Below are 26,006 nucleotides of genomic sequence, written 5' to 3' on the forward strand. Positions count from 1 at the left end.
AAGATTTTCTCTTTGTCTTTAATTCTGGTTAGTTTGATTAATATGTGTCTCGGTGTATTCCTCCTTGGGTTTAATTTATATGGTACTTGTTGTGCTTCCTGGATTTGAGTGAGTGGTTCCTTTCCCATGTTAGGGATGTTTTCAGCTATTATCTCTTGGAATATTTTTTTCTGTCCCCTTCTCTCTCTCTTCATCTGAAACACCTATAATACAGATGTTGGTGCATTTAACGTTGTCCCAGAGTTCTCTGAGACTCTCTTCATTTCTTTTCAATCTTTTCTCTCTTTTCTGTTCTCCATCTATAATTTCCACTAATCTGTCCTCCACTTCACTTATTCGTTCTTCTGCCTCCTGTATTCTGCTGTTCGCTGCTTCTAGTGAATTTTTTATTTCAGTTATTGTATTTTGCATCTCTTCTTGTTTAAGTTTTATATCTTATATCTCTTTGCTCAGTGTTTCCTGTAAGTTTTCCATCTTTGCCTCCAGTTTATTTCCAATGTCTTGCATCATCTTTATCATCAACAATCTAAAGTCTTTTTCCTGGAGGCTGAGAATCTCCTCATCACTTAGCTGATTTTCTGGGTTTTTTCCTTTCTCCCTCATCTGAGTTCTAGTTCTCTGTCTTTTCATTTTTATAGGTTTTTGGTGTGGTGACCTTTTAAAGATAATAAGTTGTAGCCTCTCTTACTTCTGGTGTCTGTCCCCCTTATGGCTGATTTTGGTATGGGGCTTGCTATAGGCTTCCTGATGGGAGGGGCTGATGCCTGCCCACTGGTAGATGGAGCTGATTCTAATTCCTCTGGTGGGTGGGGCTTAGTCTCTGGTTGGGAGTAGAGGCAGCTGTGTGCCTGAGGGGTCTTTAGGTAGCCTGTTTACTGAGGGACAGGGCTGTGATCCCACCTGGATTGTTGTTTAGCCTGGGGCTTCTCAGTGCTGACTGATGGGGGGAGCTGGATTTTCCAAAAATGGCCACCTACAGAGAAAGGCACACTGCTGAATATTCCTGAGAGCTTTGATCCAATGTCCTTCCCCCACAACAAGCCACATTCACCCCTGTTTTCCCAGGATGTCCTCCAAGAACTGCAGTCAGGTTTGACCCAGATTCCTATGGAGACCTCACTCTGCCCTGGGACCCTGTGCATGTGAAAGTCCATGTGCACCTTTTAAGAATGGGGTCTTGGTTTCCCCCAGTCCTGTGGAGCCGCTGTGTACAAGCCTCACTGGCCTTCAATGCCAGATGCTCTAGGGCTCTTTCTCCCTGTGCCAGATCCCCACACGTGAGAGTTTGATGTGTGGCTCAGAACTCTCACTCCTATAGGTGAGTCTCTGTGAACCAGTTAGTTTCCAGTCTGTGGACCTTCCCACCCAGGAGGTATGGGGTTGTTTATACTGTGAAATCACCCCTCCTACCTCTTGATGTGGCCTCCTCTTTTTCTTCTGGAGTAGGATATCTTTTTTCAGGTTTCTGGTCCATTCAAGTGCAGATTGCTCAGCCTTTAGTTGTGAATTTATTTGTTTTTAGGAGAGAAGTTGAGCTCCAGTCCTTCTATTCCACCATCTTAATACCATCTCAAAGAAAGTTTTAAAATCCTGATAGTTGAATATGCTTTTTCCAATCCCAATATGATGTTATCACAAGCCTTTTTTTCCTTGGCGTTTAGTCTGGTTTCACGCACTTATGAGGGGCCACATGCAAGGCCTCACTCCCCGCATTTGAGGCCTGCATTCCTCATGGGAAGCAGCTGTGTAGACATCTCAGCTTGCTGGGTGGCCCTGTGCAGAGGCACTGCACGTTGCTGCGCTCAATTCAAGATCTGGTATCCATTCCCAGCAGTGGCGGCAGCTCCTTGGTGGGGCTCCAGCGGTGCGAGCTTGGTGGCGGTGGCAACAACCACTCAGGCGGCCACCCCAGGGCCTGCAAGACACTTGTGCGACTGGGGCCCACTCAACGCCAGCCCCGTGGGCTCAGGTCCCCCCAAAAAAATTTCATTCATGCCTTTTTCTCGTATTTTTTCTCTCCTGTAAATATTGCATGTTATGGATTGAAAATTGTTAAATGCATGTCTATATGTATGTATAATTGTGTGTACATATGTATTTATTTTATGTAAATATATGAAAATGCTTACATATTTATATGGACTTATACACATTTTAGGGGAATTGAAGAGCCCCCAAGAAGGAAGAAACTATGAAACCAGAGTCTAGAAGCAAGTGACAATCCAGAGATGTAAGGAGTCCCTCAGAGCAACAGAAAAACTTTACCATGAAGGTTTTCCTTAGGGAGACGTGGCTCTGGAATTTATATATCTGAAGACAGGAAAGGTAATGTGAGGATCCCTATATCACCCATAGCAATGTGTCTTATAAGAAACCCTCCCCATGATAAACTGTAATCCAGAAAAACACACCCCATACAGCAGGACAGGGAAGGTGACCTTGCCAATAAAAAGTACTGAATAAAGAAAGGAAAACATCAACTTCAAGAAAGGAAAATGTGACTGAGGATTAGTCATGGTGATTTTGAATCAATTTGTAGCACTGTGTCCTTTTTTTACAGTTTGTAGTGCTGTTTTCTTTTACAGCCTAGGTTCATATCACCTGGCTAGTGCGTGAAATCTTAGGTCTTAATCTTGGTTCACAATGATCTGGACTTGACAGGGATTCAGAGAACTCCCTCTGAATTGAAGTTTCCTTAACTTTCACCTTGCAAAAAATAAAATAAAATACTGCAGTTCCCAGTGTGGCTGTTGGTTACAAATTTGACTATAGCAGCTCAGGTTGCTGTGGAGGCATGGGTTTCATCCCCATCCTGCTTCTGTAGGTTAAGGATCTAGCATTGCTGCAGCTGTAATGTAGGTCAAGCTGCTGCTTGGATTGGACCCCTGTGCCATGGGTGTGGCCATAAAATTTAAAAAAATAAACATAAACAACTTCTACTAGAAGGTAGTTTTTTTCCAGGCTTCCAAGAATCTTTAAAGATAAATTTTCATAATAATAAGAAGTGCCCAGTCAGAATTATATAAACATGGAAAGGGAGATGATAACATAGACAAACCCAGCAAAAATAATACAGCAGAAATAACTCGGAAAAACTTCAGATATTTGGAATGATCAGATATTGACCATAAAATAATTATGATTGCAATGTTTAAGAAATTATAAATAAGCTTGAAAATGTCTCAGTGGACAAAATTTTTTTAAATATGAACTTTCTAGATTTCTTAAAAATCAAAAGGTTATTTTGCCACATCCATGGCATGTAGAAATTCCTGGGCCATGATTGGAACCCAAGCCACAGTACTGACAATGACAAACACTTAATTTAGGCTACCAGGAAACTCCCTAAGAGGAATTTGTAAACATCAAGTATGCAGTAACCAAAATAAAAAGCCTAATGGGTAAGATTCTCATCAGACTGGACACAGTTGGTAATGTTGAACTACAAACTAGGTAAGATTAAGTTATGTACCATGGATCCCAGTGTTATATCACCAGATTTGTTTAGATTTGAAAATTTCACATGGAAGATGAAATGAGCTCTGATATATATTTACTCAAAGAGGAGAGGGAAAAGAAATTGAGAAAGAAACAGTATTTAAAGATACAGAGGCTGAAAACTTCCCTGTACTGATAAGAATACCAATTTGGAAAGTCTAACAATTTCTTTTGAGAATTTTGTAACACACATTTAGACACTGCTTTCATGAAACTTTGATACGTCAAAAAAAAGAGAAATTATTATTATTTATGGATGTACCTGTGGCATATGGAAGTTCCCAGGCCAGGGATTGAATCCAAGCCACAGCTACAACCTACAGCAGAGCAACAGCAAGGCCAGATCCTTAACCCAATGCACCAGGACCTGGCCAGGGATGGAACCCATGCTTCTACAGTGATTTGAGCCACTGCAGTCAGAGTCTTAACCCATTGTATCATAGTGGGAACTCCAGAGATCATTACAGTTAAAGAAAGGAGATCCTTTCACAATGGTATAAAAGATGAATTGAAAGCCAACTTTTCAAAAGCAGCAATTGTGAGCTAACAATGTGTGGGAGAGGGGCACAGATGACTGGTGTCTCAGGAGTCTACATCCAGCAAAAAAAAATTTTTAATGATGAGAAATTTATGAGTTCATTTTCAAGCAAAAACCATGGTACCAGTGGGCCCCTGGCTGAAAGCAAATGATTCCAGATAGATTTGAGAGGGAAGCAGGAATGAAGATCTATGAAAGGGGTAAACATTATGATAAATCTAAATGAATAATGTCAGTACAAACAAGGTAATAATGCATGTTAGAGCTTCAAAATAAATATGGAATTAAATACTCAATGATAATAACACCAGAAGGTGGCTACTGTAAAGTCCACATAATGATAAAGTATGACAGTTATCAATAAACATTTAATTTAAGATGGATGCTGTGATTTGTAGGATACTTATGAAAAGAAAGAAAGCATACATTTTAAGCAAGTGGCCAACCCTATCTTATGGCCTAACCATTTTTTTTTTTGGCCTTATCTAGGGCTGCACCTGTGGCACATGGTGGTTCCCAGACAGGGGTGTAATCAGAGCTATATCTGCCAGCCTACACCAGAGCCACAGCAATGCAGGATCTGAGCTGCAGCTGTGACCTACACCACAGCTCACAGTAACGCCAGATCCTTAACCCACTGAGCGAGGCCAGGGATCGAACCCAAAGCCTCATGGTTCCTAGTTGGATTCATTAACCACTGAGCCAAGACAGGAACTCCTGGCCTAACCATTCTAATATTAAGAAAATACCTGAGATAATCAGGGCACTAGGAAACATTATAAGAATGTTTATTGCAACATCATTCAAAATAGCCCCAAAATGGAAAAATTCCAATTTTTATCAATACTTTGATAAAACAAGTAACTTTTCAGTCTAAAACGGAGTTGTACATATATTTAAAAAAAATTACCTACATGCAAAAACACAGATGAAAAACCCTAGAATTTTTTAAGTAAAACACAAGACATGGATTTTATAACATTTGATCCTACTTATCAGCATTCAAAAAATGAGCAAAAGAAAAGCACATTGTTTAAAAACACATAGTTGTATAGTGAAACTCTAAAAGAAAGCAGTGGACTAATTACTATAATGTTATTATAACAGATACATCTGGGAGGGCTGATTGATTGAGCAGGATGCATTATTGTATTTCTTGATGGATATGATGGTTACATGGGTTTTGTAATCACAGTTACTCATTAAGGCAGATGCTTTTTCAAGTGTATGTTATATATCATAGAGGAAGATTTAAAATGTATTTATATATAAGCTACTGAAAGCAAACCATTATATCTAGAGTAACAGCTAGAGACCAGAATTTTTAAAAGGCAGGAATGTTTAAAAGATTTTTTTTTAGTATTATATAATGAAGTCCCAATATGTCATGCTTTTAATTTGAATTTACCTTGAATAAGCTAATAATATAGCTAGCAATTTATGTTTTACCAATGTTTGAATATACATTATTTTCAATGATGTTAACAGGGTTAAGAATTAATACTATGTACATTATATGGATAAGAAAACTGAAGCAACATGAGTGGAAGCTTTAGGTGTTTTATCTCCAACCTCATATATAATGTTCTTTCAGTGAAACATATTGCATTTAGTATGCGTTCAATTAGTGTATGATAAACTAATATTTTATTAATAGAAAATAATAAAATCAGATTCAAGAGACCAATTTGCTTTTTTTCTTTTTTTTTGTTTTGTCTTTTTGTCTTTTTAGGGCTGCACCCATGACATATGGAGGTCCCCAGGCTAGGGATCTAATCGGAGCTGTTGCTGCCAGCCTATGCCAGAGCCACGCAACGCCAGATCCGAGCAGTATCTGCAACCTACACCACAGCTCACAGCAACGCTGGATACTTAACCCACTGAGCAAGGCCAGGGATCGAACCCGCAACCTCATGGTTCCTAGTCGGATTCGTTTCTGCCACACCATGATGGGAACTCCCAAGAGACTGATTTGATTACATCATCTTCTATATAATACTTGCTTTTTTATTTTCCCTCCAATATATATGTACTTTACTGGGATAATTACATCTTTCTATTTTTTTTTTTCTTAAGCAAAATTGCATATAGTTAAATTTCCAAAGAAGTCTGTGTTCCTCTGGCCAAGAATATCCTGAAGTGTCTCTGAGGACCTGGGTGGGACAGGTGGTTTTATGCAGCATAAATTAGTTGTGAATAAAATGTCTTTATTACATCATTATAATCATATAGTCTTTGTTTAGGATTTTTTTCTTTTTTAGGGCTCCACCTGTGACATGTGGAAGTTCCCAAGCTAGGGGTCGAAACAGAGCTGCAGCTGCTGGCCTACACCACAGTCACAGCAATATAGGATCTGATCTGCATCTGCAACATACACCACAGCTCACAGCAATGCTGGATCCTTAACCCACTGAGTGAGTTCAGGGTTCGAACCCACATCCTCAGGGATACTAGTCGGGTTTGTAACCTGCTGAGCCACAATGGGAACTCCCTGTTTGGGATTAATTTTCTGAAATTGTCTGCAAACTAAGAAGAATACATGATACAACCTTCACAAATCTGAGACTCTTCCATTCAACCACTCAACTCAACCACAAGTTGACTCAAGATTTAATACCTCTTTTGCATTTAATTAGAGTTATATCAGAGAGAATCATTTTACCCATCAGTTATGTATAATAGCTTTGTAGAATAATGACAAATTATGATACTAAATCTTTTCTTCCTGGAGGTAGTTTAAGTTTGAAAATACAGTATGACCATACACATCAATTCAGATGCACTTTGTTTACAAAGATGTCTCCATGGAAATTAAATGTGCTTTGACTAGACAGCTGATCTTTATGTTAATGTACAAAGATTTCTCCTAGGGCTCCAACCTGATTGCTACCTAAATATTCTGTGACTTTAGATCAATCACGTTGCTCCGAAACATAATAATTGTTCAAATTATTTTAGTTTTGTTCAATAACTAGCAAATTAACTATCATGTTATTTATTAAACATCTTTCATAAATATGTCATTTTTCCACATGATTTATATATAATGTAGAGAGAGAGAATTGAGATAATTTCCTATTTCAAGAAAGTGTTCTGTTTTTAATTATGAAAATTAATGCTGAATCTCTTAACTGAGGTTCATAACAAAATATTATGAATTGGCACAAAAAGAAAATGTTATATTTTTATTTTTTCCCCTTTTTTCCTATTCTCCTATAGAGCTCTGGTACATTCTAGATAAAAAGGGCCAAATCATCTATCACTGGCATTCTATTAATAATTTTGATAATGATTTAAGAAATATAATCCAAATTAAATGTGCTTTCTTTCCAAAAATGCAGTAATCTAGTGCATAGAGCACTTAAAGAACTGTTCTAGTCCATTTTCGAAGGCAACCATCTAATTCAATCACACGAGGTGACAGACTCCTAGCTGAGTCAAGAGGCACAGTGCATGAGAACAAACTCAGATTATTTATCTGTGTTTTTATTAAATCTGGACAACTTGAGCCATAGGAAAATTATGGACAAGGAATAGGTTTTTGGTTAAACTTATTTTGAGAAGAGCAAATGTGATTTGTATTAGGTCTGGCAAATATGATCAAGTTGTGATGTTTAGAATAGATGTGTTCAAGAAAAGATACAACATACAATACCAAAGATAGGTATTGAAAATAGCCTTAAAAATAGCCAGAGATAGGTACCACCTCACACCATTCAGAATGGCCATCATTAATATGGTTACAAATAACAAATGCTGGAGAAGTCATCATTAAATAACAAATGCTGAAAAGGGAACCCTCCTACACAGTTGGTAGGAATGTAAACTGGTACAACCACTGTGGAGAACAGTATGGAATTTCCTCAGAAAACTAAATCTAGAAGTACCATATGATCCAGTAATCCCTCTCCTGGGCATTTATATGGAAAAAAATTATAGTTCAAAATGTACATGGCAGCACTATTCACAAAAGCCAAGACATGGAAACAACCGAAATGTCTACTGGCAGAGGAATGTATTATGAAGATATGTATACACACACACACACACACACACACACACACACACACACACACAATGGAACACTACTCAGCCATAAAAAAGATGGAAATAGTCATTTGCAGAAACATGGATGAAACTAGAGATTCTCATACTAGGTGAAATGTTAGAAAGAGAAAGACAAATGCCATAGGATAACATTTATATGGTAATCTAAAATATGGACAAATGAACTTATCTGCAAAACAGAAACAGACTCACAGACATAGAGAACAGACTTGTGGTTGCCAAGGGGGCAGGGGAGAGTGGGATGGACTGGGAGTTTAGGGTGGATAGTTGCAAACTATTACTTTTACAATGGATAAGCAATGAGGTCCTACTATACAGCATAGGGAACTATATGCAATCTTTTTTGATAGAACATGAGGGAAGATAATACGAAAAAAATTTATATATAAGTATGATTGGGTCAGTTTGCTATACAGCAGAAATTGGCACAACATTGTAAATCAACTATGCTTTAAATAGAAAATGTTTAAATAAAAAATAAAAATAGAGGGGTATCATGGTTTGTTTTTTTTCACTCATGTATGACTAAAACATTTCTTCTTTTTTGATTTGCAAGCAAAGTGACTATCATTAAAACTCAGGAGCTAAACAACGACCTATTATATAGCATGGGACACTATACTCAAGATCTTGTAATGAACTATCATGGAAAAGAATATGAAAAAGAATATATATGTGTGTGTATATATGTATGTGTGATATGTATATATGTATATATTATATATGTGTGTATGTGTAACATACCTATATATACACATATATTATTTGGTTATATATATGTATGTGTAACATACATATATATATATGTTCTTTGGTATTGTCTACAGGAAATTAACTCAATTATATGTATGTATATGTACTGGTATATATGTCTATGTATATGAATTACTTTACATGTTAAAGTAACATAACATTGTAAATTAACTCTATTTCAATTTTTAATACTGATATATTTTTAAAAACAGATACTTTACTTGGGCAGATAAATGACTTTCACATCATAATAGTTATAATAAATGTATAAAATTTAGAAAGAAAAGAGAGGGAAACAATTTAGAGAAAAGAGCTGATTCAGGTATGCAAGAATTTATTACAAATTTCCATTTCAGAGTTTTTTTTTTCTTTCCTAGTTAATTATGTTGCTTCATTTATGGATGTAAAACCTCACAATTACAGATCATGTTAGACAGACCCCATTCTTCATCCTCCAACCTCTTGTGGTACAGTCACAATTGGGAAAAAGACTTGTTTGTGCTAAAGCAGATAAATGATTTCCTTTACATTAATTTTCCAGTGTAATTTTGCTGGAAGTTAAGTGTACTTTTGCATTTAGTTATGTAAACATTATAAATGTCAACTTCAGGCTAAAAATACATTGTGCTTTGGATATTTCATCCCAATAATTTTTGAAAATATTTCTTATTCATTGCCATTTACCCATCACATTTAGGTCGTATATCTTAGCTGAAGTATAGTGCTGAAGCATCACTTCAGAAAGTCCAGGTAATTGTATTCAATAATAAAGGTAGTTTAGGTAAAAGTTCTGGAATTTTCTGAAAAGCATCTTAATTCTCTGACTTACTTGGCCTTAGAGTCATGACCTAGGAGCTATTATTAGAACATGTGGAAAAAGTGACTATTTTTCTTGCAGGACAGGCACAAATAATTTAGTGGAAGGAAAAAAAAAAAAACACAAAACTTGTTTCTGTTCTGACAGACATTACAATAAGATGTCCCCAAAGTGTAAAAGTATGAAAAGCCCAGAGAATTCTATTTTGAAAAGATCATTAATTTTAGTGCCAAGAAAAATAAATAAATAAAAAGTACAGCTCTAACCTAGCAATGTAGATACCAAGGATGGTCTAAATTTGTGAATAGTCAAATAATAAACAGACTAGCTATGAAATGACAATGTTTAAATTACTAATATAACTCAATAATTTAAAATCTTGCTTATTTTTTTAAGAAGTTTACCAAAATAATTAAATTTTTGAGTATTAAATTTTTGAGTATTAAATGTCAATAGCAATAGTGGTTTGGACAACAACAATATTTTCTCATTTCCTAAGTCAAAATAGTCTACAGATTATATATCTCAGTTACTAATTTTGGCCTTTGATATGTTCCACATCAATCATTTAAAACTTACTATAAAACGTCATATGTGGTTAAGTATATCTTTGTGTTTTGTCACTGGCATATACATGATTTGAGACAAACTTACACATCATCATCATTATTATCATCATCATCATCATCATCATCATCATCATCATCATCATCATCATCTTTTAGGGCTGCACTCAGAGCATATGGACGTTCCCAGGCTAGGGTTCCAATCAGAGTTGCAGCTGCCAGCCACACCACAACCACAGCAATGCCAGATCTGAGCCATGTCTGTAACCTACACCACAGCTCATGGCAATGCTGGAGCCTTAACCCACTGAGCAAGGCCAGGGATCAAACCCATCTCCTCATGACTACTAATAGGGTTCGCTACTGCTGAGCCACAATGAGAACTCCAGAAACTTATAACTTAATATTTATTGTATGCCCTCTAATATCTAGAAGAATATTTCATATCTCTCAGGGAGGGATAAAGTGTGACTTGAAGGTCAGATTGGGCCTCCAATATAACTTTGCAAAGAACAGAGACACATCCTTTGTTTGTAAGAAGTGGCCAACTTGAAGGTCAGTGTAGTAATGACTACTATTATATAAAAGCTGACATTGTGCAAATCTTGAAGAAAAGCCAAAGCAACAGAACTATATGGTTTCCATTTTCTTATTTCTCTTGAAAATATCAGTAACAAAACTATCTTCAGTACATTAGGAGTTCCCATTGTGTCACAGGGGAAGCGAATCTGACTGCTATCCTTGAGGGTGCAGGTTCAATACCCGGCCTCACTCAATGAGTTAAGTATCTAACATTGCCATGAGCTGTGGTGTAGTTCGAAGAATCAGCTCAGATCTGGTGTTGCTGTGGCTATGGTGTAGGCTGGCAGCTGTAGCTCTGATTCAACCCCTAGCCTGGGAACTTCCATATGCTGCTGGTACAGTCCTAAAAAGCAAAAATAAAATAAAATAAAATAAATAATAATAATATATTAGAAGAGAGTTTGTGAGCATTTGAAATTTCTTAGAGACCTCAGGGATAGTATTTGGGAGCATTTCTCTCCTGTCAATATAGGTGTTTTACTCATAGGAGACTAGTGATAAGCCCTGATAATGAAAATCTTTTGGAGATTAATTCAGGGAAAAGAAGTGTGTAAATTCTACATAGGAATCTGGAAATCATCCCCAGTATGATGCTATGAAGTTACATGATGGGAAAGGATGTGAATTCATATCAGGGAGGGATTCTGCCTGTTTGGGTTATGGGCCTAGTCCTCAAGTCCTATTTTGTGAAGCAGGAGGCTCTTAAAGTCAGGGCACTGCAAACTTAGAGAGAACAAGTATTACTTTGATCCTCTAAATCAAAAGGAAAAAAACCATACTCCTCCTAATTAATGGGCTGCCAAAGTTATTTTTAACCAAGGAGAGATTCAAGCAACTCAGAGTTATAAATCTATGACATAGATGCATCTAAATTTGATTTACTTCCCCAATGAAGCTCAGGAAAAAAAAAAAAAAAGATTTAGGAATAACATTAAAAATATTCAACCAACTTTTCTCCTCTGTTTTGCTTATTTATTTTTTAACATTACATGTTGACATTAAAGGCATAGGAAAGATCTTACTTCATACAAATATACAAAGAGTCATACATTATAGTAAACAAGAAAAAGTGGGTTTTAAATATTTTTTCTTGTTCTTGAGGATTGTTCCTGTATTTCAGTGAGATTCTTGAAAACTTCCCAGCAGTGATACTAACATGAAAATGTGGGTGAAGAAACATCATGAAAAGATTAGTGAGGGAGTTCCTGTCATGGCTCAGTAGTAATGACATCAACTGGTATCCATAAGGACACTCGCCTCACTCAGTGGGTTAAGAATCTGGCATGGCCGTGAGCTGCAGTATAGGTCAAAGACTGGCTGGGATCCCACGTTGCTGTGGCTGTGGTATAGGCCGACAGCTGTAGCTCCAATTCGATGCCTAGTCTGGGAACTTCCATATGCCACTGCTGTGGCCCTTTTTTAAAAGACAAACAAAATAAAAATAAATAAATAAACAGATTAGCGAAATTCTGCTGTCCAGTTACATGAAAAGTACAGAGTCTAATATTGTTTTCTAGTCTCTGACAGAAACAAATACATTTCATGACCTCCAAAAGGCCTGAAATAGCCAGAGTTTAAGTTTAGTCCTTTGGTCAGACAGATGATTGGACTAAAGGCACAGAGGAAATAGCCTAAATTCCACAAAAGTTTTCTGGGGTTGGGGAAACTATGTAGCTTAAGAGAAAGAAGAGACATAGAAAATGGTTCAGGAGTTTTCACTGTGGCTCAGTGGTAATGAACCCGACTAGTGTCCATGAGAACTCAGTTTTGATCCCTGGCCTCACTCAGTTGGTTAAGAATCCGGCGTTGCTGTGAGCTCTGGTATAGTTTGCAGATGCGGCTCAGATCTAACATTGCTGTGGGTGTGGTGCAGGCCAGTAGCTGTAGCTCAGATTTGACTCCCAGCCTGGGCTATATGACATGGGTGTGGCTGGCCCTAAAAAGAAAGGAAGAAAGAAGGAAAGAAGGAAAGGAAGGAAGGAAGGAAGGAAGGAAGGAAGGAAGGAAGGAAGGAAGAAGAAAGAAAGAAGAAAGAAAGAAAGAAAGAAAGAAAGAAAGAAAGAAAGAAAGAAAGAAAGAAAGAAAGAAAGAAAGAAAGAAAGAAAGAAAGAAAGAAGGAAGGAAGGAAAGAAGGAAAGGAAGGAAGGAAGGAAGGAAGGAAGGAAGGAAGGAAGGAAGGAAGGAAGGAAGGAAGGAAGGAAGGAAGGAAGAAAATGGTTCATAAGGAGTTCTCTTTGTGTCTCGGTGGGTCAAGAACCCAACTTAGTGTCTGTGATATGTGGGTTTAATCCCTGGACTCACTTAGTGGGCTAAGGATCCAGTGTTGTGCAGTGTAGGTCACAGATGTAACTCAGATCTGGTGTTGCTGCTATGACTGTGGATAGGCTGGTAGCTGCAGCTCCAATTCAACCTCTAGCCCAGGAACTTCCATATGCTGCAAGTGTGGACCTAAAACAGAGGGAAAATAAAGGAAGAAAGAAAAGAAAGTGGTTTGGAAGGGGGTACTTTCTCTGCTCCAGGAAGAATGATTTTTTGGTTTTGCCTGTTTTTTTTTTTTTTTAATAAAGATATAAGATAAAGTGGCAGTTCCAAGGAGACATGGGATCCTCTTAAGATTCAGTGGGGGCAGAGGACAATGGGATGCTGGCGAAGTACCACATCAAGGATTTGAGCTGTGACGATTGTCTTGTAAAGAATACAAGCAAGGTGCTTCCCCAAAGTGACGGAAGAGCAGGTACTGGTCTCCCGGAATAGCCTGGGCCCAAGATTTCTCCAAATCACCTTACAGATTTCCAGTAGCTGAATAGTATTTAAAAGAATGTATTTCGAAGGAGTTTTGATTTCTTCTTCTTCTTCTTTTTTTTTTTTTTTTTTTTTGTCTCTTTAGGGCTGCACCTGAGGCATATGGAAATTCCCAGACTAGGGATTGAACCAGAGCTGCAGCTGCTGGCCTACACCACAGCCACAGCAGCATGGGATCTGAGCCAGTCTTTGACCTGCACCGCAGCTCATGGCAAGGCTGGATTCTTAACTGACTGAGTGAGGCCAGGGTTCGAATCCACATCCTAACAGATACTAGTATGGAGCATTACCACTGAGCCACGATGGGAACTCCAGGAATTTTGATTTCTTTCAGACAATATTCAAAGATTTAGTGGGCTTTGCTAACTTCTATTTTGCAGAAAGCTTTTCTGTACTCTGGTTTCCCACACTAGAAAAGGGAATGCCAGGCTATTCAGGAAGTTACACTTTTCCACCCTTAAAACTTCAGAGCAAAAATAAAAACATTTAGGCAAGAGGGGTAAACTGAGGACTATTAATGCATTTATGCTTAGAAATAATTTGCCTTGCTAGCGCTTGTGAAACCCAGACAGAATTCCTGCATCCCATGCAAATGTAGGGCTGTTTGATTCTAGCACCTGATCCTCTATGACCATTGTATCTTTTTTTTTTTTTGTCTTGCACTTCTAAATATCCTGTCTCTGTATATAAACTCTGATGTAATATTACCCAAATAGTTTGCTTTAGATAGCATGTCTTCTCTCTTGCTTCAAATGACGTCCCATTGACTATGATCAACTACCAGAATATTCCAATCACTTCTCACCCTCTTTCCTCAGAGGTGGCAGCCTCACCACCAGGACTACCTCTAGTTTTTGCGGGGCCCAGAAGAAAAGTGCATATGAAGGCCCACATAACAGAGTCTAAATATCTAGATATTGTAAATCAAGCTAATAAACTGTTAGTTAAGTATATTCTATAGTCCTACAATGAAAAATAAACTTTCATAAAAAGAATACACACTTTTAGGAGTTCCCATTTTGGTGCAGCAGAAATGAATCCAACTAGTATCCATGAAGATGTGGGTTTGATCCCTGGTATCACTCAGTGGATTAAAGATCTGGCATTGCCGTGAGCTGTGGTGTAGTTCGCAGACATGGCTCGGATCCTGAGTTGCTGTGACTATGGTGTAGACCAGTAAGTAGTACAACTCCGATTCGACCTCTGGGTGTGGCCCTTAAAAGCAAAAAACAAAAAAGAACACATACTTTTGGACATTTCAAATACAATTTTCATTAAAGACCAAACTTGTAAGCCATTGAAGAGTTGGCAATGTTTTGGTTAGAAATAAAATAACAATGCACATAATTCAGAGTACGTTTATTTTGGAAGTTATTTTAATTCCTCTCACTTATACAAAATCACTATTGATTTTTTTAGGGTTAAGTTTTTCCTATAATTTGTGTTTTGTTGTAACATATGAATATTTAGGATTGAAGCATAATTAAGTCATAATTTTTTTGGCCACCCCCACTGCATGTAGATGTTTCAAGGACAGGGATCAAACCTCTGTCATAGCTGTGACCAGAGCCACAGCAGTAAGAATACCAGATCCTTAACCCACTGTGCCACCAAGGGAACTCTAAGGCATAATTTATTAAAGATGTAAATTACATAAATATAAAAATAAAAATATGATTATTTTCATGTTTTTCAAAGATTAGTCTTCTTATAAAACATTAAAATTGCCTAGGAAATTTTGGCAGAAAATATAAATTCTAGGTAAAAATACTGGAAAAAATTACATCTAAATTACCTATATTTAAATAACCAATCTTTGAAAATGTAATTAAATCTGAAGATACAAAAGAAAATCATACATCATAATAAAAACTGGTTCAGCAAAGAATCTTTTTTTTTTTTTGTCTTTTGTCTTTTTAGGGTTGCACCCGCAGCATATGGAGGTTCCCAGGTAGGGGTCTAATCAGAGTCTACACCACAGCCACAGCAACATGGGATCCGAGCCTTGTCTGCCACCTACACCACAGTTCAAGTCAACGCTGGATCCTTAACCTGCTGAGTGAGGCCAGGGATTAAACCTGCAATCTCATGGTTCCTAGTAAGATTTGTTTCTGCTACGCCACCTTGGGAACTCCCAGGAAAGAACCTTTAATTGATGCTTAATTTGGAAGAAATTTTGACAAGGATTGGGATATTTGCATCATCCAAATTGTTCTCTTCCAGTTTGCTTAATATTAGCATGAGAAAAAATAATAACTTTACAATGGAGGGATTGGAACCCCCTAGACCAAACGATCAAGTTGAATGTCACCAGTAAGAATCAGATGAACATTGTATGCTGCCAAGGCGGTGGTCTGGGAAAGGCTTAGAATTCTTTATTAATTATTCTTTCTGAGAAGGCTGAACCTGAATCTCATCCTGGGGCAGCATCAAGACAAACTCAAATTGAGGCATATCTTATTTATTATTTACATATTCTTCAAAAATGCTTATGATTTAACATGATTACATTAAAGACAAAAAAGGCTATGGAAATATATTAGACCTACAAAGACGAAAAGCAAATGGCGATTAAATGCACCTGATCCTAGACTAGACATTATACACATTTCTTCTATTTTTGTCTTCTTACTTTCTCTCCTCTCCTTCTGTCATTTCCACTGTGCATATGTTGGGGCACATAATGGTCTATGATTCTCTGAGGCTCTGTTCATTTTTTTCTTATTCTTTTTTTTTTTCTGTTCTTCAGATTGCAAAATCTCTATCAATACATCTTCAAATTCATTGACTGCTTTCTTCTGCCTGTTCACATCTACTGTTGAATCTTTCCCGAGATTGTTTCATTTTAGTTATAATTTTCAACTCCAAAATTTACCGTTGGTATGTTTTCATAGTTTGATCATTCAGTCGATATTTTCTATTCAATGAAACATTGTCATCATAACTTCCGTTGCTTTAAAAAAAAAAACTGAGATGTAAGTGACATACAATTTCTTTTACTTTCTTAAACATGATTTCCTTTAGTTCTTTGAACAAAATTGACATTTTAAAAAATACATTGTTGCAGCTTTGGGGACTCACTCCTCTCCACCTCCCCACCTCCCCACATCCCCACTCCCAGGGCTTCTTGATATTGTTTATTTGCTTAATTATTTGGTGTCCTGACTGAAGAATCTTACAGAAATCTTTTCTCTTGCAGTGTAACATCTCTGGTATCTGCTCAGAGAGCCAGCTGTGGGCAACTTCAAGGTAAGCCTCCAATGAGGCGGTTTTAGCAGGGCTCCCCTGATTTCTCTCTTCCCTGATCTGTTATACCTTCTGCCTTTTTGGTTTCACACTCAGCTGTAGGCTCCACTAATGGGTGGCTGATTTTCCTATGGCTTTTGATGTAGAGGGATAACCTGCTGTAGCCTGATCAACTCTCTCTGGGTCCTTTTCAGGGATAATGTGGCTTGGAGGTTTGCTCTGACAGTAGATGGCCTATTCCTAGGTCTCTCTGGCAAACCAGCTGGCCTACAGATCAGCTGTGGCTTTCATGTAGCTACTAGCCCGCTCTTAATGGCTGACCACTGAAATGTCTATTGTTTGGGGGAGCATCCTTAAGATTGAACTTCCCAAAATCTACTTCAATTAAACTCCATTTTTGGGGGAATGCTTTGAAGATTCTTTCAGTCTGTCTGTCCCACTGGAAGAGTTTCTGAACTGGAGGCTAGAACAGTGACCCACTGCCCTCGAAGTGACACCCTTGATTTGTGAGTGTATGCCAGCTGGGGACAGTGACTTCTGGTCCTCATATTATCTTTCCCAGGGTGGAACCTCCACCCTATGAGTAAGCTGTGGTGAGGAAAATCAAAACCCCCAGATTCTTGGCCTTCCATACCTGTGGTAAGCCTCGGGTTTGTGAGTCAAGGTTGGGTGGAGAAAAGGAGTTCCTGCCCTCTGGCCTCATTCACTTGGAATTTAGCTTTTGCAGCTAGTAGCTGAGAGGGAATGAGAAAAGCTGGCTCACTAACACCCACACCCTTGCACCCCACCAGAGAAAGCTCATGGCCCATAACTGAGAGCTGGACAGAGAGGGAGCACAACTTCTTGACCACATTCTCTCCAACTGCTGCCATTCGTCTGCAGTTTGCGTGTGTGGGCAGGGGTAAATTGTGACTCAAGTACTACTGGGTGTGTTCAAACCAAGATTCAGTAGATCTTCTTGAAAAAAATCTCTTCATTTTTTATATGTCCTTAGGCCAGTCTCCAGAGACTTTAAATGATGACTTTTAAAAATACATTTGCATTGTTAATAAACAATCCAGTGATGAATGTTTCTTACAGGAGCTGGTCCACAGAATTTGTGGCATGATACCAGAAATGAAATTACATTGGATCTCTTTATTTCAAAAAACTGATTTTGTAATTATCTAGTTTTTCAGTGTATGTATTCAGTCGCTTAGCAGATACAGCAAGGCAGTCTTTGAGCAGGGATCTGAAGAGGGATTGAACATAGCAGAAAAAAATACTAACATCTGAATCTATCTATATATATATAATATTTCCAAAAATAACAAGTAAATGATCTTCATGAGACTAATCATTTTATTAACATATGCCCAATGGAATCATTGTCAAAATAAAGAATAAATTCATAAGTATAGCATGAAGGTTAAGAGCACAAGTATTGAAAGAAGTCTTTTTTTTTTTTTTTGTCTTTTTAGGGCCACACTCACAGCATTTGGAGGTTATCAGTCTAGGGGTTGAATTGGAGCCGTAGCCACTGGCCTATGCCACAGCCACAGCAACACCAGATCCAAGCTATGTCTGCAATCTACACCACAGCTCACAGTAATTCCAAATCCTTAACCCACTGAGCAAGGTCAGGGATCAAACCTGCTTCCTCATGGTTGCTAGTCAAATTCGTTTCCTCTGAGCCACAATAGGAACTCCCCAAGAGTCTATTTTTTAATCCAAAGTCTGACATTTAATGGAAAGTTGGTTGACATCTCTATTAACCTACTGATAAAATAAAAATATGTTATAAGGCTTTTGTGAGTTAATATATACAAAACACAGTAGCCACTGGCAAAGAATACTTATCATAGAAATATTTGTTATTATTTAATAATAATAAACCTTGCATTGATTGCATGATGAAATTCAACCTGGAGATAGAAAATTACTCTATAATGTGCATTTATTTTCAGTGTCAATTAACTATACTACACTAATTTTGGCTGTCCTCACCAAAACAATTAGAAAGATGTAATTTTTATGGGCTAATAGTTTTCTGTAACCTTAAAAAGCAAGTGTTTGTAAAGAGAAGCTAATTTGAGACATTGCTCCTCTTATGTTAAATATAGTCTGATTTTTTTTTAAAAAGCATTAACTTTGTTAGTGAACTTAAAATACCTTATATTGTCTATGAAAAGACATTAAATTAACTTAGAAGTTTTCTAAATTCTAAATGTCATATTTTAACTTTAAGAAATTGAGTTATACTTTTCAAAATGAATATAGCATCTAGAATATTTTTCTTTACATACTGTATTTTATTGAATGACCTTTTATCTAAGAAGCGATTTAATCTTAAAAAAATCTTAAGCCATGTCTATTCCTATCATATGAATATTTGTAGTTATCGATAATCACAAATGTGGTTGATTATGTATCTACATAAGAGGAATTCCATCCTAAAACATCCCAAAACTTTAGATCAAATTATTACTAGAAGCGTTTTAGATATGGAGTCCAGAAACACCCGTTTTTACTTATGGAACAAGTGTGAATCCATGGTAGGTGAGACCTTTCCTTTAGGTGTACTCTTCTTCTTAAAGTCATACAGGATTAAAATCTAGAGAAGTAATGACATTAAAGGAAAGAACTACAGTTGTGTTGAATGTATCTGCTTCTAGACTAATTTGAAAGTTGTGGTGATTAGGTATAAAGGTAGCGACTTTTTGCAGTATTCAGTTTCCCTTAGTTAAAATTACTTTCTTCACTTGGTGAATTTTTTTGAATCCATCTTTAAAATTAGGGATGTCACTACCCCATTGTCTCTTACTTTATAAAAATTTACATCTTAAAGTGTGTTTTTTTAGACAGTTCATTAATAATTAACTAACATATTTTTCAGTTTTATAAAAGATTTAAAGATGCCATAAAGGAGCAGAAAAGTACATGGATTTGGGGAAAATATATATGCTGTGTAAAGTCTTTATGATGTATTAACATTTTTTAGTTGATAGCAAATGCTCTTTCATTAGGAGCTAACAAAGAACTGGAATTACACTAGAAGAAAAATCACTTAAGAAAGAGTTGAACAGCACTTCTGAAAACCAAGAAAGTATAAGGCAGTTGAATTCAACACTCTTCTTTTCACCAATTCAGTACAAATGAAAACAGGTTGAAATAGGAGCATTGGCCATATTTGGGGAATTTCACTGCTAAGGGTAAACTTAGAAAAAGGACCAAAATTTACCTATGGAATATTTTAGTGGAAGCATTATAGTTTACTTGTTCTTGTTGTTGCTGTTTTTCTTTTTCTTTCTTTTTTTTTTTTTTTTTTTTTTTTTTTTCCTTTTTATGGCCACAACTGAGGCATACGAAATTTCCAGGCTAGGGCTCAAATCAGAGCTGCAGCTGCTGGCCTGCTCCACAACCACAGAAATGCAGATCCAAGCCACATCTGTGATCTACAGTGCAGCTTAAAAAAACGCCAGATCCTTAGTCCACTGAGTGAAGCCAGGCATTGAACCCACATCCTCGTGGACACTACGTCGATTTCTTAACACTCTGAGCCACAATGGGAACTCCTGTTTTTGTTTGTTTTTTGTTTTTGTATTAATTGATGTTTGGTTGACTTAGTATGTTAGTTTCAATTGTACAATGTAGTGATTAGATATTTTATATATTATGAAATCATCACCATGATAATTCTAATTACCACCTGTCACCATACAAAGTTACTGTAATATTTTATATAGCCCCTTGGCTGTATCTATACATTACATCCTCATTACACTTGTTTTATAACTGGAAGTTTGCAACTCTTAATCCCCTTCACCTATTTCACCTACCTCCCCACTCATATTTTTTCTGTCAACTACCTGATTTTTTTCTCTATTAATCTTTGTTTTGTTCTTGTTTATTTGTTTCTATCATTTTTTTAGTTTCAACATATAAATGAAATAATATGTTATAAATATAAATATATATACATACATGTGTGTATATTTACATATATATATATATATAGAGAGAGAGAGAGAGAGAGCATCTTTATCTACTCATTTGTCAATGGGCATTTATGTGCTTATGTTGCTTCCACATTTTGGCTCCTGAAAGTGGTTGCTTCTGGACAAATAGGTTTTTATTTTTATGTCTAGAGGACTTTATAACAGTGGCTGCAAGGATTTATCACGGCCTCACACTTGAGTTAACATCTATATATGGGTGATGGAGAAATTTATTGGAGAGCTTGCACGGACTGCATATAACCAAACTTTTGACCATTTTGAGTCAAAGAGAATGTATGAAAGTTTTGTACAAAAAATCATAGTAAAAACTTCTGGAAACCTGTACACTAATGCATTATTTTTGAAGATCCCTCACACTCTAATTAAGCAGAAAATTCGTTGTTCTTACATGATTTCTATATTACAGACCTGACTTGGTTGTCTTTAAAGATTGTTTGATTTGAATTTTTTCTGTTTAAGCAAAACAGTTTTTATGTGATATTAACTGTGAATATGGGAATGAAGAATACTTAAATTTTTTTGTGACTTAGTTTCTTTAAATTAAGCAAGAGGAATGGTGCAGTAGAATTGTGTTATCCCAGATTTTCAATATTAACTTCAACAAAAGTATAAGGTCCGCAAGTATGATGATCTACGAAAACACCCAGGTGAAGAATGCTTAACCTTTAAGATAGTAAAGCCTCTTGATCCTAATGCCTTTTCAGCAATAAAGGGTGTATCAGTAACCATAACTAACCAAATAATTGTCATGATTTCCCCTACAAAAGAGACAGAGACGGAGAGAGGCAGGCATCTTCCTTTCAATCACATCTTGGGATGTAATCTCAGCAATTTTACTTTGAACAATAAAGTGATCTAAGCAACTGACAGTGAATGGATATTTTTTGTTTGAGGGTACTTGTATTGGGTGGTGTAGTATTTTCGCCTAGTTCTTTTCATTACAATTATTTAAAATTATTATGAAAAGCAGTATGGAGTTTCCTCAGTAAATTAAAAGTAGAACTACCACATGGTCCAGTCATTCCACTCTGGGTATTTATCTTATCCAAAGGAAACAATAAAGCTAATTTAAAAAGATACACGCACCCCTGTGTTTACTGAAGCATCATTTACAGGAGCGAAAATATGGAAGCAACGTAAGTACATAAATGCCAATTGACAGATGACTAGATAAAGATGGTCTCCCTCTCTTCACAATGCATGAGCTATTCCACTCCGTGTGTCTTGACAACATCTAGAGCTGTTAGCCTTCTAAAAGATTAACTTCAAACTTGTCATATTCTAACCTTATATATCTACCTCTCAGTTACATCCACACTGTCTAAGATTTGACCTCATAGGGACCTCCCTGCTATGATCTTTCTGCTTTTTATTTCTCTTTCCTCCTTTTATACTCATTTGTCTTTCAGCTCTGATTTCATTATTCAGTATTTTCTGTCTTAATTATATTCTCAAATCCATTTTTCTTTTAACGTGCCTGAACTGTCTAGGGAAATTCGGATGAGCCAATGTATATTGTTTATCAGCTATCATATTTTTGTTAGTGCAACCATACCTTCATGGTCTCCCATTGGCTTTTGACAGAGAGGTCCACTAACATTCTTATTAAACCTAGTAAACTCTCTCTAGAGTTCTCTATAGCAACAGATGTGAGTTTCCTCTACTTTCCTCAAAGCTTTGAAGCCTTGTTTTATATGTACCTGCATTTATCCTTTCTTTTTTTTTAATTTCAAAACATGTCATTGAGTAATCCATGAAGGACACTTTAATTCTAAAAACAGAAGGTCTACACAGAAACTTCATCTATCAATTTAAAATATAACCCCATTTTCTCTTTCTAGTGTTTTCAGGAGTCTCCTACTTTCATTTTATGTCTAAGAAACAATAAAAGTATATTAAAAACAGAAAAGCCTATAGAGGATTCCAAACAAAATTGTTTTCATGAAGATTGAAACAAATACCACAATGGCTTAAAGAATCTATTTTTCCCTCTGGATATTTTTCCAAGGATTAAGGCCTGTTCTAGGAAAAAATGCTTTTTGAAATAGTCTTTAAATGGCATCATGGGCAGCCTGTGATAAAGTGACTTGAACAAAAACATCTGAAATTAAACAGAAAATAAAACTATCTATTTGTGCAGTTTGCCACCTAAAATTTGTCATACTATTACTTTTTATGGGTCACAGACTTATTTTATCCTTTATAACAATTTGCTGGGGTTTTTTTTACTGTTTTCTTTATTGTGGAGAGATGCCTATTTCTTTTGAAAGTTTGGACGGTTATAGTTCTTTTATTTAGACAAAAATGAGCAATTCTACTGCAATCAATCATTAGCAGTGATATGGTGCCCATGCAACATAAAATTAGCCCTCTGGCTGCCTTATCTTCACCATACTTTGAAAATTCCTACTTAAGTTTACATGAAATATTGCCTGAGAAAAGAGGAATGGTTTATCCATTGATGAAGCAAATATGAAGCTTTTTCTCTCAGAAACTGAAAAAAACATGAGTTCACTGAAAAGTAAACCTAGAGCACTTTATAGCTTAGAAGCTTTTAGTGGATTATGGCTTGATTTATTGATAACTTGAAGACATGAACAGAGGAGAGCAACTTTTTGTTAAAATTTTTAATGTCTCCATTATTTTTACTAAAGACAAATTTTCTGTTTGTTCCCTTAGGTGAGGCAAGGAGGGAGATGGTGGGAGGAGGAAGGGATGAGCATGTCACCAGGGTGTGCTCTGAGTAGTTGCTTTGGTTCTCTGAATGGGCTTTGAGTCCATAAGATTTTACAATGTGCATTTTCTATATGTAAACCTCCAAGAGAGAACGAACATGTGCTGGATGATGATCTTCTTTGCTTTCCCACAGAAAGATATATCACCCATATGTAAGAGAGCATGAAGATAGTAGAGGGTACAAACCCAGGCTGTGGCTTTTACCAAGGGTACTTGCTAGTGCAATGCAGGAATAAATCGTAAAATGGGGTTTACTTCTGTAATGGAGGCTCTTTGACATTCTAATCATCCCAGAAATAATTTATTCATGTTAAATGTAGGACAGTGGATCAGTTCTTGTGTCACAGAAACTAGGACATTCCCGGCAGCTCATAGACAACTGAAGGTATGACAGGACACATGTGTTTTTTTATGTCCACACAGTGCAAAGAAATGTTATGTACAAAACAGAAATAGACCCATAGACATAGAAAACAAACTTATAGTTACCAAAGGGGAAAAAGAGGGAGGGATAAATAAGTAGTTTGGGATTAACAGAGATGTACTATTATATATAAAGTAGATAGCCAACAACAACCAATACAGCACAAGGAACTATACTCAATATTTTGTAATAACCTATAAGGAAAATGATCTGAAAAATACACACACATACGCATATATATATATATATATATATATATATATATCCAAATCGTCTTTCTATATATGTGAAATTAATACAACATAGTAAATCAACTATACTTCAATTAAAAAACTGAAATATTATATAGCTATCTGCAATTGAAAGAATTTATAGATTTATGTTTCAGTGAATTAAATCATTTATCCACTCAAAAAATGTTTACTGAGGTTTTGTAGACTCCAATCAAAATTCTCTGTATTTTTTTTATCAGCACTGATGTAAGTGTCTTATCTGTCATGAAACACTTTAAGTCATAAAGTAGTTGCTAGAGGAGGCTGGATGTAGATATTGGTAGTGATGGCAGATACAAGTTATCTGAAAAAAAAAAGCCAGAATTTAAATAAAGGTCTGTCATTGGAACAAAAATCTGAAAATATTATACATGAATGAAAAACATGAATAATAATAATTATAAATATTAAACATAATAGCATAGAAAGCTTTGATGTTGTAGAGGAAAATCAGCCAGAATGTAATTAGACATAAGATGCAATTATAAGTTTGGGGAATGAGACTAACACTGACGGAGTGCTCTAACTTAGAAGATAGAGGGCAAGGATTTTACAGAATGCCAGTAGAAGGAGTCAACTGGACTTCCATTGCCTTGGGAATACTTGCTCAAAAATCATCTCTTAAAATGCTCTTAGGACTTGACAACCATTTGTTGGCAATTTGGGTTCGGCAGGAAGGGTGGGGAAGAACCCATGGGGGAAATGAAATCAAATGAGAGCAGCAGTAGAAATGTTCATCTAGTCCTATGCTGTCATACTTTATAACATGTGCTCATGGATTTGTATATGTCATGACTATAAGTAAGTTGACATCTCTCTGTCTCTATCTGTATTGGTCTTGCTCTCTATCCTTGACCTCAAACCTTATTCCTTCTCTCTATCTTTTTCCTCTCCCTTACCCATCCCCACCTCCTGCTACATCTAAACTCCCTCTAAACTATCAAATGTGCCAATCCAGCTAATACTTAATTCAAGATTGGATTCTGTGTGTATAGACACATGAAGAATGAGTAGACACATGAAAAGTCCCTAGAATAACACCTTTTCCTCTGTGAATGTGATACATTTCTTAAATTTGGGGAAAATGACGGAATTTTATTAATTTTGACCCTTTAAAGTACGCAGTTCCTTCCAATTATAAAATATGTAAGTTCTGGGGGTGGAATGTACATCATAGTCACTATAGTTAATAATATTGTACCATATATTTGAAAGTTGCTGAGAGTAGATCTTAAGAGTTCTTGTCACAAGGAAAAAAAGTGTAACCTAATGGTGATGCCTGTTAACCATTGTGATGATCATTTTGCAACATATACAAACATCAAATCACTGAGTTATACACCCGATACTAATATAATGTTATCTGTCAATTATTTCTCAAGAAAAAATAAAAATAAAATAAAATATATAAGTCTTTACCTCAAGGAGTGAATTCTACATAATTCCGTTTGTTTTCCTTGACATCTCAGAAGCTCGTAATAATTTTTAACAGCCACAATCTCTTTCCTTCCTATAATTTGTTTCCTGATTTTTTACCTTTTAAAAATATTACAAATATGAACCTTAAAAGCAATTTTTATAAAAATTCTAATGAAACACGTTGTGTGTTAGGCAGGGAAAAGGACAAGGTTCACTCTATTTTTCTTTCTTGTAGCAAGAGTAACTACGTAGATCAATACATTCACCAGATTATTTAGGATGGCAGT

Source organism: Phacochoerus africanus, chromosome 10, assembly GCF_016906955.1.
Source record: "Phacochoerus africanus isolate WHEZ1 chromosome 10, ROS_Pafr_v1, whole genome shotgun sequence".
NCBI classification, from domain to species: domain Eukaryota; kingdom Metazoa; phylum Chordata; class Mammalia; order Artiodactyla; family Suidae; genus Phacochoerus; species Phacochoerus africanus.